The 16914-nt window shown below is 34.6% G+C and overlaps 1 long non-coding RNA gene across 1 annotated transcript; it reads right to left on the bottom strand.

Moving 5' to 3' along the window:
• Window positions 1-5167: 5167 nt before the first annotated feature.
• Window positions 5168-14981, bottom strand: LOC116089336. The gene is made up of 2 exons (XR_004118288.1): window positions 14882-14981; window positions 5168-5438 (listed from the first exon to the last, which is right to left on the bottom strand). It is a non-coding gene; the product is annotated as an uncharacterized LOC116089336 (long non-coding RNA).
• Window positions 14982-16914: the final 1933 nt, after the last annotated feature.

Genomic DNA, 16914 nt, shown 5'->3' with positions numbered 1-16914 from the left:
AAAAAAAAAAAAAAAAAAAAAAAAAAAAAAATAAGAAAAAAGAAAGAAATAGATATAAATTAATAATAAATGTGTATTGTAATACAGTTTAGAAAAAAACGTTGCAGTGAGGGTTAACATATGACTTAGATAAATTTTAGACTTAGAATTTTACTACCAAATAGAATGGGAATGTTCACCTAGGAGCCATAAAATACTGGATAGCATGGCATGATGTAGCCCAAAACCCATGGCTTTCTGAAATTAAAATTACCAGGCAATTTGGATAATTAATAAAGTTAACATAATAATTATAGTACCTTAATCATAAATATATTATGCAACTAATACATGTACATATTTAGCTAAGTACCACAAGATAATATTTATATATTTAAGCAGCATTTAAATTGTTAAGCTATCTAAATGAATTAATGACTATTACTATAATATATAAAGAGTATAATACACTAATTTGGTTCAAACACTTCTGTTTGTTTGTTTGATTCTTAAGACAGGTTCTCTCTATGAAATTCTGACTATCTGGGTATTCCTATATAGACCAAGCTGGCCCTAACTCATACAGAATTATCTCTTTCTGCTTCACGTCTGCTAGCATTAAAGGCATGCAGCATCTATCCATGCTTAGTTATTGTTTTTTATTAGCCACATAAATGTGACTGGTGGCAATTTCAACTGTGTTCTAAGGACATGGTCCTGAAAGTTACATGGATAGTGTTTTCTGTTTTCCTATCTTCTGTTACTACAATATGGGAGAGAAGTCTTCAAAGTGGTAGAAAATATAAAACATTGCTTGGGATCCTCAACTAGATTTAGCAATAAGAGATTTTGTGATGTATTGAACTAAAGAGACCAGAGGCCCATTACAAGTTCATATTTTACTCCTCCTTTGACTATATAATTTCTTACCAAAAATTATTCTAAATGTATGTGTTTTAGCATGCCATGTTGTTGGTTGGAATTATACTTTCTACTGTCTGAACTTCAAGATCCATTTCAAAATTCACTATTCATTGACAATATTTTTGTTGTGATTTCACTTTTTTGCTTTTAAGACATTTATTGTAGAAAGAGAGGGAGAGGAAAAAAGAAGCAGAGGGTGGGCATGGCTATGTGAAGAGAGGGGAAAGGGAGGGTGCGAGAAGGGTGCGAGGGGGAGAGAGGGGTGCGAGAGGGGAAGAGAGGGGTGCGAGAGGTGAGAGTAAGAGCAAGAGCTGAAGAGACGAGACTTTTGTTCTATATTTCATCTTACAGTGTGATTTTATTTTACTTCTCTTTTTTTTTTTTTTTTTTTTTTTTTTTTTTTTTTTTTTTTTTGGTTTTTCGAGACAGGGTTTCTCTGTGTAGCCCTGGCTGTCCTGGAACTCACTCTGTAGACCAGGCTGGCCTCGAACTCAGAAATTTGCCTGCCTCTGCCTCCCAAGTGCTGGGATTAAAGGCATGCGCCACCACCGCCCGGCTTACTTATCTTTTTTTTAATTCTAAGATATTCATAGGAATGCTATTTTTCCTCCTGTGAAGCTTAAAAAACTTTTCTTCACAAATACAAATATTAATAAAAAGCTTATTTGGGCCTCATATTATTGCAGTTAACACTCTAAATTACTATCTGGATTAACGAGTTCAACCTGTACTCCTGTTTTAAATATATAATATTTGAGATATAGATGGAAGAAATTTAAACAACTAATGAGCAAACATGTTTATGTAGAATACATGTGAACATTATCACAACATGTAAATTGAAGTGAGAGGAAGAATAAATAATTGTTTTAATGCAAAAATTAAAACAAAGGTGGCAAATATCTGTGATTGAATGTTATTATATCATCCTAACAAATTTCTACGGTGTCTATGTATCTGACAATGATCGTGGATGAATATATGCCATTAGCAATCTGAAAGGAGAACTGTGATTATTTGGGATTCACAAAATCATTTGATAAGTTATCTCAAAGAAGATCTACCTTTTCTATAAGTAGCAGAATTTCTCTGGTTGGGGTTTCTGACTGAATAAAAATAAGTAGCTTAAAAATATTTAGCTTAAAAATAAGCTAAATATGAACATTAATCATACTCTGCTTCTTGATTTTGAACAAAATGAAACCAGGGTCTGAAACTCCTGCTTTCAATGCTTTTCTGTACATAATGGTGTGCCTTGTGTTGCTTATTTTACATATGTTTTGTCACCATAAACAAGAAAATAACTCATATACTGAATACAATTTGTCAAAAATGCATTAGTGAAGTGACCTATCATGTAAAGACAGCATTACATCTCAGTGTCTTAGCTAGATTGACTTGTTAAACAGTAAACTCTTTTATTGTTTGGGTATGCAAACACGTTAAATTTCAAGTGAGGAATTATAATTATTAATTTCTACAAATAAGTGAATACAGTATGTGGCACAAATTAGAAGAAACTTAGAGAAATATTTCAAAAATTGAAAGGTAGGAAGAAAACAAGTGTATTGCCAGAGTAGGATATAAATTAAAAGGGTAGTTCTCTCTACGGAATCCTCTCAAGGTGCTCATAATGAAAGAGACCCTGCTGTTAGAATTTAACTATCTTTATTTACCTTTATTGTGCTCATTGACAATTCTCAGTACTCATGTTCTTCAAACATATTTTAAAGACATTTACTAGCTCCTCCTTTTAATATACAATTCATGATTAATTTATAGAAACATAGAGGGTATTCTGACTACTGCTACTAATGATGTGATCTTTAAATTGGACAGCATAACCAGACTCCTAATGACTTATTGTCAGTACATCATTCAGTTATTAAAGAAGGTTCTTATTTCTGAATGAATATGGCAATTAATATAGACATATCACAAGTGACCAATGTGCAGAGAGGAAGAGACTTGGAAATGCTTGGCCCCAAATGAGATGTTTTTTATCACACTTCTTCCCATCTAGTCAAAGAGATCTGTGCAGAAGATGGAGTGGAAAGACAGCAAGACTGTTATTGCCAGCAGTGGCAGATGACTTCAAAGATGTATTTCAGAAACAACAAGCCAGATGTATATATGAACATGATGCAGAAAACCTGCATGCCTTCAAGCAAGGCAAAATCAAACCTATGTCAGAAAAGGGAGTCTCAAAATTCTACCTGTAGCTGAGAAGCTACGGGATGGAGTCAGGAGAGCTGTACTTTATCCAAAACACATGGTATGAATTTCTCAAATACTTAATAAATCTATTAAAGAAATCTAGTTACAGTGTCTACAGTGGTTCAAAAGGGGTTGGTTACTAACATTGCATGCAAAAAAGATGTACTCTAATTTTCTGGGACAAATGAAGACTATAGAATGGTGTGTGTGTGTGTGTGTGTGTGTGTGTGTGTGTGTGTGTGTGTGTGTGTGTGTGTGTGTTTTAGCAAGTCAAATCATGGCTTAGTTTTGTAAAAGTAAGTTGCTGCATTATTGTAGTACTAGTATAGATATTCATGAACTCTTAAATACTAAGTTTTAGATACAAGAAAAATGTTTATAGTAGTGAAATCCTTATACCTTTTCTACTATGTAATATACAAAATGGTTACAAAAGATATACCTATGATTTGAGGATTATACTTATAGTCAAATTATGATATCAGCTTAGATGCTCATTATAATTGACTAATAGAAAAAGTATATGAAGAAACTTTATTCAGACATAAAGAAAAATGAAATCACATCATTTTCAAAGAGTCAGGTGCAATTAGAGATTAACATGTTCACTGAAATAATCTAGTATTTGACAAACAAATATGGCATGACTTTACTCAGAATTTATAGGAAAAGATAAAGGCATGAAGCTAGAAGTACCACAAGGTTTAGAAAGAAGAGAACAATAAAAAATGTTAGAGGAAATATGAACTGCTAAGCAGCTAAGAGCATTGGCTGTCCTTCTGGAGGATCAGGATTGTTTTCTTAGCACCATTATCGTCCTCAGAGCTGTCTGCAACTCTGTTTCAGATGAGCCAACAGTCTATTCTGACCTCCAAGGCAAAAGTTACTCATATGGTGCACAAGTAACATTCATGAAAATCACATACACATAAAATATGTTTAAAAATCTCAAAACAGTTCTTTAAGGAAATAATAATGGAGATTAATATCAATAAATCATATAATGAGTTGCATTGTAAGTGTATTTGAAAAAGTCGTGGAGGCCCCCTACTTTGTACAGTTAATATACACTAAAAACAGTTTTCCTTTTTGAGGAGTTATTACTTGTGTGAGAAATCTGCAAGAAATGGAATAAGAACTGAACAGAAGTACAATGTTTTCATCACAAATATAATAGAGATTTCTTTAAAAATACACTACAGGTTTTCCCATAGCTGGAGGACCATTTGTGATTCATTGTGATGTATAAAATATTTACACAATAAATGAATGTGAGAAATGATAGCATTAAATGATTTCTGAATCATATTTGAAAATTCACTAAAAATCCTCCAATATGAATATTAAAACAATTATCTTACACATTTCCTTGCTATGACATAAATAATTTTTATATTTTCCAAAGTACTTGTACTTTTATACTGGAAAAAAATGAAAGCTACATCCTTGAATCTTGCTCTATGAAATAAAATTTGTGCATTTGTAGATTGAGAGCACCAATTATTGTTGAGTGAAGAAATGTAACATTTTCAATATATTGTAATACAAGTGCTTTCAATGAATAGATGTTTGGCAATTTGAGTATTATAAATAATTTGACCATTGAAAACTGTCATCATTACTTCATTCAACTTTATCAGGCAATATCCAATATCAAAGTTAATACAATTACATGTAGCATTGGAAAATTTCTTAAGCTATCATAAATTAAATTTTGACAATCAGACAATGACATCTTATTTGCGACAGATAAGCATGAGAATGGGATACCTCATTTTTTAAATTTTTCTATTAGCTAAATCAAGACATTAAAGTATTAAAGGACTTAGGTTTTAAGTGAACCGCAAGCAAACTTCATTCGAAAACCTTGAAGATATTACATTTTTTCCCCAGTGAGAACCAGTTAACTCTGGATGCATAACAACTTATCACAAATTTCACAGGTTCAATCAATATCTATTTACTCTGTCACAGTTGGATAAATTTAAAATCCAGGTGGAACTGACTGGTTTCTCTGTTTTCATGAAGTCCAAGTCTGACATCAAACTGTGTTCAAGATGAAGTTTTATTTGGAAGCCTTTGAGTAAAATGGATATGTTCACTCCTAAGCTGAGGCAGGTCCTTGGTCGGTTTTTATTTTCACTGTTCGTATGTCTTCCTCATTTGCTTGCCAGTCCTCAGGCAAGGGCTTCTCTTGTCGCTGAGATGATAACCTCAGTGTTTATGCAACTCATCAGCACGTTGTCCTTCCATGAGTGTAGAGATCAGATGAAATACATCTCCAGCCTCAGATCTTTTATTTCCTTTGTGCTGAACTGCTGATTAAAAAGAAAATCACAAATTCAGTGGGCCAATTCTTTTTTTAATTACTTTATGTATTTACTTTACATTTTGATCCCAGCTTCCCCTCACTTCTTTCCTCCCAGTTTGTCCCTCTCATCTGACCTCTCCCTACTCCTCCTCCTTCTACTCAGAGAAGTGGAGGCCTCCCAAGGATATCAGCTGGTCTTGGCATAGCAAGATGCAGTAGGACTTGTTCCATCTTCTCCAATTAACCACAGATAAAGCATCCCAGTTAGGGGAGAGGGGTCCAAAGACAGACGACAGAGTCAGACACAGAGAGGAAGACCAAGCTCCGCAATTGTTATACACACATGCAGAGCCTAAGTCCATCCGGGGAAAGGGGCCCAAAGACAGACGACAGAGTCAGACACAGAGAGAAAGACCAAGCTCTGCACTTGTTATACATGCATACAGAGCCTAAGTCCATCCCATGCTTGCTCTCTGGTTGGTGGTTCAGTTTCTGTACGTCCCTATGGGAGGGCCAACTATTTTAAAATGACTCTCCCCTTCTAATACACATACAGAAATTCTATAAAAGCTATGCTGTCTTGAAGTTCTTGCTCTCTATATCCAACTTATCCCTTCATATTTGCTATAAAAAGAGAAATTTCGAGACATTTTATATTTAAATTTTCAATGTAGAGCTTGTTGAAAGGAACTCGATGTATATTACTTATCCAAAGAAGAACCCATCAATGTGTTGGAAAACAGTAAAGGCTGAGAAACAATGTGATGGTAATGACTTAAACACATCATGTACAAAATATTTCAATTAAAAACTTTCCCTTAATGTGGAGCATATGCTTCAGTAACAATAAGAAATATTGTGAAATTAATTGGAGCAGTCAAGCTTTTAATTGCTTATAAAAACATTTCTCATTTAGTATAAATAAATAAATAAATAAATAAATAAATAAATATTGTAGTATATACAGGTAGCGTCTTTCCCCTGGTGGAACTCATTGGAAAAGATACATTTCTTTCCATAAGTTACATAAGCAAAAGCTATATTTTCTGATTTAAGCAATATCTACACTTGTACATTAGCAAATGAGGGAAAAATCCAATCACCTCATGAACACAAAATTGAATGGAACTTAGTTTTATTTGTAACTTCTAGATTTATAAAGCTAAAATACTTTGGAACACTCATTAATAATGAAAAAAAAGACATGATAATTTAACGCTTTACTCAAAAGCCTTTCTTCAAATATCATGGTGATTATTACAAATTCTTTGAGAACCTCACTTTATTGTGCCATAGTTACAGTTGTGTAAGCACATATATAAATGCACATGGATAGTAAATAAGCTGCAGAATCATTAACAGGTCAGAATAAAAGCTGTAAGCATATAAGAAAGAGTCACCTGGGCACATCATATTTTAGCCAGTGATTTTATATGTTACTACTAAGCAAACTATTTTGAGTATTGTCATATCATAGAGGTGCATCTGTTTAAGAAGATGTGAAATGAGGGCATCTCCTAAGACTATTCAAAACAGCCAGCTACTAGAAGAGCACTTCCAGGTAACAGAAAAGTAGCAGCAACCTTTCGATCCCAGTCATGTCGTCCTAACCCGTATTTGATAAATGATCACAAGTAATTGTACAGGCAGTGTAATGCGCAGTACCTATAAAGTCTTTTTCACTCATTCTTCCAGATAACCAAAAGAAGGAATGAAGGAGAGAGAGAGAGAGAGAGAGAGAGAGAGAGAGGGAGAGAGAGACAGAGAGAGAGACAGAGACAGAGATAGAGGGAGAGAGACAGAGACAGAGAGAGACAGAGACAGAGAGACAGACACAGACACAGACACAGAGACAGAGAAAGAGAGACAGAGAGAGAAAGACAGAGAGAGAGACAGAGAGACAGAGACAGACGGAGAGACAGAGAGAGAGACACACACACAGAGAACTGTGAATCCAAAAATTCAACCTGCTTAATTACACATTCCAATATTCTGTTTGGGTCCTTTGCAATCTTATTGTAGTTGAAATCATCTAGATGTCAAGGGAGTTAGACGAAAATAAAAGTTGGATTATCCTGTGTCCTGAACATAGAAGAGAAAGGATGATGCAGAGTAGATTCTCCAAAATACGACAATTTATCCTCTACCTTTAACTGCATAGCTTCTAGTTTCATAACCTAAGTAAATGAAACATTTTCATGTGGTAGAAACTAACTCCTGGCCCAGGGTTTCTACCCAATAGTTGCTTACTTCTTATTGAGTTCCAGGATGAAAGACATACTCACAGGCTTTATATTTATAAAAAACCTTAAACAACACAAGAGCTAGGGAACTGCCTACCCTCCATGCTGTTGGAACCTATTTTCCTATTTCTATAATCCCACATTATTACTTACTATTTACTACGAACCATCTGGGCTGCTCTTATCTCCAACTGAGCAGCCCTCAGGGCCATGCTCTCTTGACCATTAAAACATGGCAGCTTCTCCTTCCTCCTCTGACTGACCCTAAGCCAGGGAAACAGAAACCCCACTTATGTCTCTTCTGCCCAGACAATGGCTTTTAGCATCTTTATTTACCAATTAGAAATAACTTGGGGACAGGGTCACTCAGAGTATTACATGTGAACCCTCTTGTCTGTGGGGCAACCAATCTTAGGGGCCCCAAATTAACATTAGAGTATGAACAGCATCAGGTCAACTCACTATATTTTCGTACCCCAAAGAATAACAGATTATAACATTTCCCTCAAGATTATTTTATGGCATTCAAAGGATGACGGCAACTGGTAATTTTACATATTGAAAAGTAGTAGATCCATGGGCGCACAGGTCTAATGCATGAGTTCTGACAGAGATTCAACAAGAACTCACCGGAACCCTAGGGGCTCTCTCAGAGACAACCACCAATCAAAGAACACATACTGGCTGGACCTTGGTCCCCTGTATATATGTAGCAGATGTGCAGCTCAGTCTTCATGCGGGGTTCCTCAACAACTGGAGTAGGGGCTCTTCCCTGTCTGTCATTCCCCAAACTGGGCTGCCTCCTGTGACCTTGTTCAGAAAGGATGAGCCTAGCCTTGTAGAGATTTCAGGGTTAGGGGATACTCAGAGGGGCATTCATCCTCCGAGGAGAACCAAAGGGATTATAGGGGGTACTGTGTGTGTAGGGGGGATGGGAGAGGGAAATTAATAGGAAAAAATAATAAAAAAAAAGGAAAGAAAGAAAGAAAGTTCACTGAATGAAGCTAAGTATCTGGCAAAGTGAACTACATTCTGTATGGGAAGTAAACAAAGTTCTCAACTACAAAAAACAAAGATACACATATTGATAAGAAATTAACACTAGCCGGGCAGTGGTGGCACATGCCTTTAATCCCAGCACTTGGGAGGCAGAGGCAGGCAGATTTCTGAGGTGGAGGCCAGCCTGGTCTACAGAATAAGTTCCAGGACAGTCAGGGCTATAAAGAGAAACCCTGTCTCGAAAAACAAAACAAACAACAAAAAACAAAGAAACAAAACAAACAAACAAAAACAAAAAAACAAAAACAAAAACAAAAACAAAAAAGAAAGAAAACAAATTAACACTAATGTGGAAAATGCATACTTTCTTGACAGTCCTCCTACGCTTCTTTTTAACAATTTTTATTTATTCATTTTTAATTTATGTGCAATCCAGCTGTTGTCCTCCCTTCTGCCCCTGCTCCAGTTCTTCATCGCATTCCTCCTCTGTCCTGTCCTGAAAGGATGCTCCCCCCCCACCAGGCCTCACCCCTCCTTCGTGCCTCAAGTCTTTTGAGGACTATGATTCTTGTTCACGTTGTTGAGACAGTGCCTCTTGACATATGCAGTTCAGGTTGGTCGGCTCTAATCATGTGGCTTCTGTTTCTCAAATGTCTGGATTACACATAGAGACCACTACTTCACTGGTACTCCTAAGCTTTCGAAGCTTTTAGAAACTTCTCTACCTCTCTATCACATAAGTCAAGAAGGATGTGAAGCACATAAGCCACTTGCTCAGGGAAACTGAATAAAGCCAATACATAAATGAAACATGATAGAGAATACTAGAGGGCAAAGGTTTGTATGTTGTAAATGTGGGATGGTCCTCATTTGAGGAGCGTCCTTGTACTGTAACATATCTAAGAAATTGTCTTCGTAGGTTAATTCATGTTACAGGTGTTCCTTTAAATCAATATAGTAAGTGGTTTTACAGTATTATTTTCCTATATGAATAGAAGTTTGCAGGCTTCTCTTAATAATAAGACGATTTAACAAAATTGCACATTTCAGTTTTTTTCAGAAATAGGCACTAAGGGGAAGAAATATTTAATGAGTAGTTTCAGCAAGTATTATAGGTATTTGATTCATCTTAGTGTAACGACCCTTGGAAATGAAAAAGAATGCTTCTTTCATTCTCATAATGAAGCTAGCATATCTTCAAGGGCAAAAGATGGAAGAAGTATTTGAATTTTATGTTGAAATAACTGAGGTGAGTCCTGTACATTTTAGGAGCCCATTATTTACTTTCTGTGAGTTTTGTAAGGTTTTGTCTATTTATTTCTAGTTGAATGTGACAATAGTAGGGCCTTAAACATCTAAAGAAAATAACTAACATTATAAACGAGTTATTTATTAGATAAGGTATGTACCAGTCACTTCAAGTAAAGTCAATTTCTCTATTGTTACTTAAAAACAAAATGAATAGCCAACGAAACTTTAAGAATAGATCTGTCAGAAATAATTTTGAATTCTTTAATATTTTACCAAGTTAGTTAATTCATTTTAAACATATTTAGAACATTAAAATATAAGATATTGACAATACATTGAAAATGTGAAAACAGTAGATGAATATCTTCTAAAATTTATACATAAAGTCAGAAGAGAATGGGGTGGGGTATAAGGTAGAATTGTGGGATGGGGCAATTAGGAGGGGAGCAGTGAACTGGATGTAAAGCAAATAACTGAATATATATTTTATTCATAATGTGGATGTTTCCAAATAATTCTATAATTTATGTAAGAAATTTTGTATTAAATTTTGCCATATTTTTCTTAGTTCACCACTATAAACAATACTGCAATAGATATTTTGTCAACATAAATCCCTAGAAATAATTTCTCCTGATAATTTGTTTTGCACAATTTATACTTTGGTATGTGTTGGTAAACAGTTCATTGGAAATGCTTTACTAATTTGCATTTTTATATGGAGAATTTCTCAAAAAATTTCTAACAATTAGATTTTATTATTAAAACATGATTTTAACTGACAAAAATCAAATCAAATACACATCTCCTATTTTTTTGAAACTCTTGTCTGGAATTGAGATATATTTAATTTAGAAATGTACATCAGTCTTTGAAGACAAAATATGCAAACATCAAGCACTTAAGTTACAAATAATAAAACCAACTTATTTCATGTAAATGGTAATTATTTAATTTGAGTCTTCTATTTTCATACCTCTAATTTTTATAATTCCAGTCTTAAAAATAGAGTGAACATATAGTACAAATGAAATTAATGTGACTGTCAATAGGAATGTAACACTAAGTATAGTTTTCTTTTTAAAATTGAGCATTTTAGGCTGACTTTTTATATGGGGCATAACGACAGTGCCAATTACTTGGATTTTCATTCTCAAATTAAAGCAAACTGATTAGTAAAGCAAGAATGTGAGTCACAAATAGTAAGCATTCTTAATTAATTGCTACAGATGTTGAAAACAAAGTACTAGATATTTTTTTCTGCGATAACTTTTTTTCTCAAATCATTTTATACATATAATTGAGTGTGACAAACATACCATATTTATCAAATGCTCAGTTAGTTATTTAATAGGTCTTTGATTTCCAGATGGCAAACCCTTTTAAGAATGCTTTCTGTTTCCTTTGTAAAATGTGGTCTTCTTTTAAAAAATATTTTCTACATTATTTTCTAGAACACATTATTTGTTGATGCATTTTTCAGGTACTTTGGAAATCTATGATCTGGGGAATTACAGTACCTTTTCTTTTCAAAGAGCGTTTTGCTATTGGTACTAATATTTATAGTACTCTGATGTCATTTTCCTAAGCTCTACTCATTACCGGATGTTCTTACTTTTTAAGCTGTCCAGTTGTTAACAGCTGTATCCACCTCCTCATTAAGGCTTCATGCTATTAGGGCAACTCGTGGAAGCTTCATAAACAGGTTGACATCTTAGTATTAGATAGAAAAATGTAACTTTGTTGGATGTAAATTGAAAAGCCTTCATTGTAAAAAGACTCTCTTTTCATTTTAAAGAAGTCAAACCCTGACACAATTGCTGATACCAAGAAAAGCTTGCTTACTGGAGCCTCGTATGACTGTTTCCTGAGAGGCTCTCCCAGCACCTGACGAATGCAGATGCAGATAGATATTCACAGCCAACCATGAACTGAGCCTGAGGATCCCAGTGGAAGAGCTAGGGGAAGAACTGGAGGAGTTGAAGGGGATTGCAACCCCATAGGAAGAACTATATCAGCTCTGGGACTACCCAGACCTCTCAGGGACTAAACCACCAACCAAAGAGTATGCTTGGAGGAATACATGGCTCCAGTTGTATGTGTAGCAGAGGATGGCCTAGTTGGACATCAGTGGTTGGGGAGGGTGGTTTGTTGCCCCAGCATGAGGGGGAGGCTAGAGTGGTGAGGCAAAAGTAGGTGGAGAAGCACACTAATATATGGGGAAGGGGAGAGAGGAGATGGGATGGAGAGGTAATCGGGAAGGGAACATTATTTGAAATGTAAATAAATAAAGTGATTCATGAAAGAAAAAGCAAGAAGAAATAGTTGAGTATAGTTTTTAAACCTCATCATAATTTTATTGACATTTTCAGAGTACAAAATGTGTTCTCCTTCCATCTCAGCATAATGTGAAGCAGGGACAATGGGAGCTAGAAACTGGAATGAACCAGGACCTTGTTAATTTATTTTATTTTATTTTTATTTTTGAGACTACAATATGAACCCATAATTTCTCTCCTCCCCTCCTTCACTCCAGTCCCGGACATTCATTCTCCTTTTCCAACCCATAGCCTCTTTTTCTTTAATTGTTATTGTATGTATATAAATTTTGTGTGTGTGTGCTAAATATACCATGCTTAGTCTATACAATTCTGTTCCTATGTATGTTTTCAGGGCTGACCATTTGGTATTTGATAGTCAATTGCTGTGCTCTTTCCCAAAGAAAAGAGTAAAAATGGGGGTGGGGTGGGGGCAGAAGGATTATAAGTACCAGAAGATCATGTTTGCTGGAAGAGTCAGTTCCTTATGAATATAGGCTACAATTACTAAGTTTTACCAAATCTGAACATCAAGGATGACACCAATAGACATGCTGAAATAGATGACACATAGACTAGGGGACCTCAACACAACATGAAGAACTACAGACTACTGAGAAATGCTGAAGGCACAGCATCCCAAACAACAGTGACAAAGACTGGGCATGTCTACAGTTGCAATGGCCCTTCTGCACCTCACTTATGACTCATAGTGCACCCTACTTGTTAGTTTGCCCTTTCTTTCTCAATTGTTAAACATCTTTTGATGCAAGGGCAGAACTAAATGTATTTGTTAGATCAGAGGATACCTTGTTTTTTAGTGTTTTGTTTTTGTTCTCTTTCTATAATTTCTTGGAGTTATTTATTATTGACCTTATGATTTCTCATCATCCAATTAGCTCAGTCCTTTAAAATTTATCATTTCCTCATGACTTTCTATGTTCTGTTCTGTTCTGTATTTCAGGAAAATCACAGGTAATCATGATGACATTTTATCAATAACATGTCCATCTTGTACTTAATATTTAGTTTTACATATTCTTATGCTTCAATTAGTATTTTTATATTTAAAATATGTTTACAAATATGCTGATTAAGTACCACTATGAAAAAAATATAAGAAGTGTATTAATTATTCAATACCTGAGAGCATTATACAAATATGTCATTCAAGACTCACAAAACAGCATGTTTTCATAGTTCTTAAAGCTAATAATTATTTCGAGGGGAATAATTTTAAAAGATATTGGGATTTTTTTACCTACTATTTCTTGAAACTAGAAAATAACAATGCAAAATATCTGCCTTAGTTGTTGGAACTCTGGCTAATTGTCAACACGTCTTTTAAGTCATTCTTCAAAACTATGAATCATCATAAAATAGAACTATTAGTATCTAAGGCTTCATACTGAAATAAAGAATTACCATGAATAATAAACACAGAAATTTTATAATAGCAATGCACTGTATATTTCAAACAAATAATTGAGTTGAGAAAAATTATGAGTGCAATAATAGTCAGACCACATTTGGATAGTTGACATAACATTTTAAATTAGTGTAGCTCTGGCTTTATTTCCATGCTGATTCATGTGGTATATTGATAGCACTGGAGTATGAAGCTGAGTACATTGTTTCTCATTCATTAGATATTCTGCATTAATCAATTCATGTTTTTAAGGACCAATATATATAAAACTAAGTCCGAAACACTGTGTTTGAATTGTTGTCTTTATAAACTATATCCTTAAACATATGCAAATTACATTACAATATTTATTTGATGCATTGCTGTACAAAATGTGTTTGAACCCTTTTTATTATCACCACCATCACAAACTCAAATTCCTTTTATTTTGGTTGAATATGTGTGTTACATTTTATTTCATCATAATATTCTTATGTGTGCCTATGTCATCTATTCCTACCTCTAGCTTCAGCTTGCTAATAAAAGCACAAAAGATGTCACTCATTTTTTTTCATGTGGAAAAATACAAGTCATCATAAACAGCAGTAAAGACATGCATTTTATATGTGTCATCATACAAGTGAGGCCGCTAAGATTGATGTTTCCTGACTTTACTCCCAGCAGTCAGGAGCTCAAAGCCAACTAGAACTACATAAAGAATTTCAGATTGGTCAGGGAATCGTAGAGACCTTGTCTCAAAGAGTACTAGTAGAAATGAACTCACTGAGTTTACACTAATGAGGAGTTTCAGGAGGAGTTGCTGGGGGGATCATTAGGGGAAAATGGAAGGAGAAGGTGTGATAATTCTATTTCAATGAAAGACCTAATTTATTTTGTAAAGGATTGATGATACTCTAAATGTGAATGTAATTTAAATTGTATTTTAAATGTCAGTGAGACTTTCGCTTCAAATAAATTATAAATGAATAGGTTCTTGCACCCTGAAAGAAGAAATTGGGAATTTTTATGGATTCTTTGGAAAAGTGTAGCAAAAGTAAAAATTTTGGTGACGATTATAGGTACACCTGGGACATTAAAAATCAAGGAATTGTCCATTAAAATCAGATAAATTTTACATCCCAGATACTATTGTACACATCTGGTTCTTTTGACACCCTCCATCTACTTTTTCCTCTTCTTTTTCTAATTAAAAAATCTGTATTGATCCTACCTTCTCTTTTCCTCCTTCTAGGTCTGTCAAATTCATCCCCTAATTGCCAACTCCTCCTACTCATACCTTTTGCTTGGTTGTGTGACTCATTGGGCTTAACCCGGTCATTTGTCTGGCTACTTGATTGTGACAATTCATTGGAACCAGGTGAGGTCACCAGTTGGTTCACAAGTGATGGTTCTTGCTCCTTATTCTTCTGAATTTACTCATAGGAAATACTTAAGTAATGAGAGGTGGAACCCGTGAGTTCTTCCTTCATCTTTGTCCAGCTCAATGCATCCCTTCTTGTACAGATCCAAAATAGTCATCCACAGATCCTTATTGCACTGATTTCAATTTCTGCCTATTGATGACCAGATGACATTCATCTTTCCTATCCCCAAATATTTTTCTTACTAAATATTACATTGCTCCCCCCAACACACATACTCCTTTCTATATGCTCCCTGAGTTTTACTGCGGATGGTATCATATCTTCTGTAGGCCTGATTTCACTCAGCTGTTCCTTGTTCTCATCGGCCTTGTACAGTTATAAGATTTGCCATGACTGTTCCCTAGGAAAAAAAAATCCTTACTAAAGTAAAGCTAAGAGGCATGAGTGTTTATTAGTATGGATGTAGAATTTTAAAGGTAGTTTTAGAAGAAAAAAATGTTAAATTGATTCATGTGTAGGTCCTATGCTCTTGGCTGCTTTGTGCTTCAGATCAGGTTTACCGTAAAATTCTCTCTCACATGGAGTAACAATCTAATCCAATTGATGCACCTCCTGGCACTGTTAGATCTCACAAGTACTGAGGCAGTACAGTTCCAGTTTGATTTTTGTGTATCATCCCACCAATGCTTACGGGGTCTTCATCAGTATGATCTTCTTACAGATGTCTGGTCAGCAACCAAGAATAACAAATAGCTAGTATTGATTCTTGGGCCTCTGGGGCCTCCATGAACATAATAGCCTGCACTTTTCACTGGGAAAGTTTGTCTGTTTGTTTGTTTTTGTCTTTGTTTTTGTTTGTTTGTTTGTTTTTAAAGAGGTGCTTTCTCCAACTGTGTAGGTTGTCTCTATTTTTGTTCTCCAGCATGGGTGAAACCTAGCAATAACATTATAATTCTAAACATTCAACTGTTCAATTTAAGAGTTTTTCCTTTAGCCTTCATAAATCTATAATGAGCCCAATGAAAGGATACCGCATTAGGGATGGTGGATAGCAGATCATAGATAATATTAAAGAAGAGAAGAACAAAACACGGTAAATAAGTTTAAGCATGAATAGACAATGGGAAAGGGGAGAAAGGGATGAGGAGATTGCCAACCATGATGAGAAAGCACATGAAAAACTACATATACATCTGGTAATTTTTGAAACTAAGTTTCATGGCCTTAAGATCTATATGTAATGGAAATTACTTTAACTTCTTATTCTCTTAACTCTATACCTTGAGTACAGTGATTATAAGCATGACCCTATATTCCAGTTTGATGATGTGATAGAGATCAAACCTAGGGTTTTGAGAGTGATAAGAAGGCATTTTATACACTGTACCTACCTTACAAACTCTTGAATTCTGGAGGTATGCTACCCATTATCCCTACAAAGGAAAGCTCATACATTCCACAACTTTTCAGTACAAAAGATATTAGAAACTAGATTGTCCTGTGCATTTTTATAATTATGTTACCTATATGTATCTAGTATCTATAAATGTTTGGGACTAAACATGAGGTTAATATATTTTTGGATTTTTTTGTAGTATCATGGGATTTTTTTATTTGTTTTTATGTAGCTATAATGACTGATCTAAAAAGGTTTTATTCAACTAGACAACCAGGCTGAAATAGTTGTATTAATATTGTAATAATTATGCTATATTAATTAAAAAATCCAGACAACCCAGCATGATGTTTTTAACTATTGTGGAATGTAAGCTTCCTAATGTACCCCTTTGTTTCACCATGCTTATATCTAAACATCCTATTTTGTGTCCCTGGATTCTTATCATTATTTCATTTCATCCATATATATATATATATATAT

This window comes from Mastomys coucha, unplaced genomic scaffold (assembly GCF_008632895.1).
Source record: "Mastomys coucha isolate ucsf_1 unplaced genomic scaffold, UCSF_Mcou_1 pScaffold14, whole genome shotgun sequence".
NCBI lineage: Eukaryota > Metazoa > Chordata > Mammalia > Rodentia > Muridae > Mastomys > Mastomys coucha.
The sequence above is the reverse complement of the archived record's forward strand: the minus strand, read 5'-3'. Positions and strand labels throughout refer to the sequence as shown.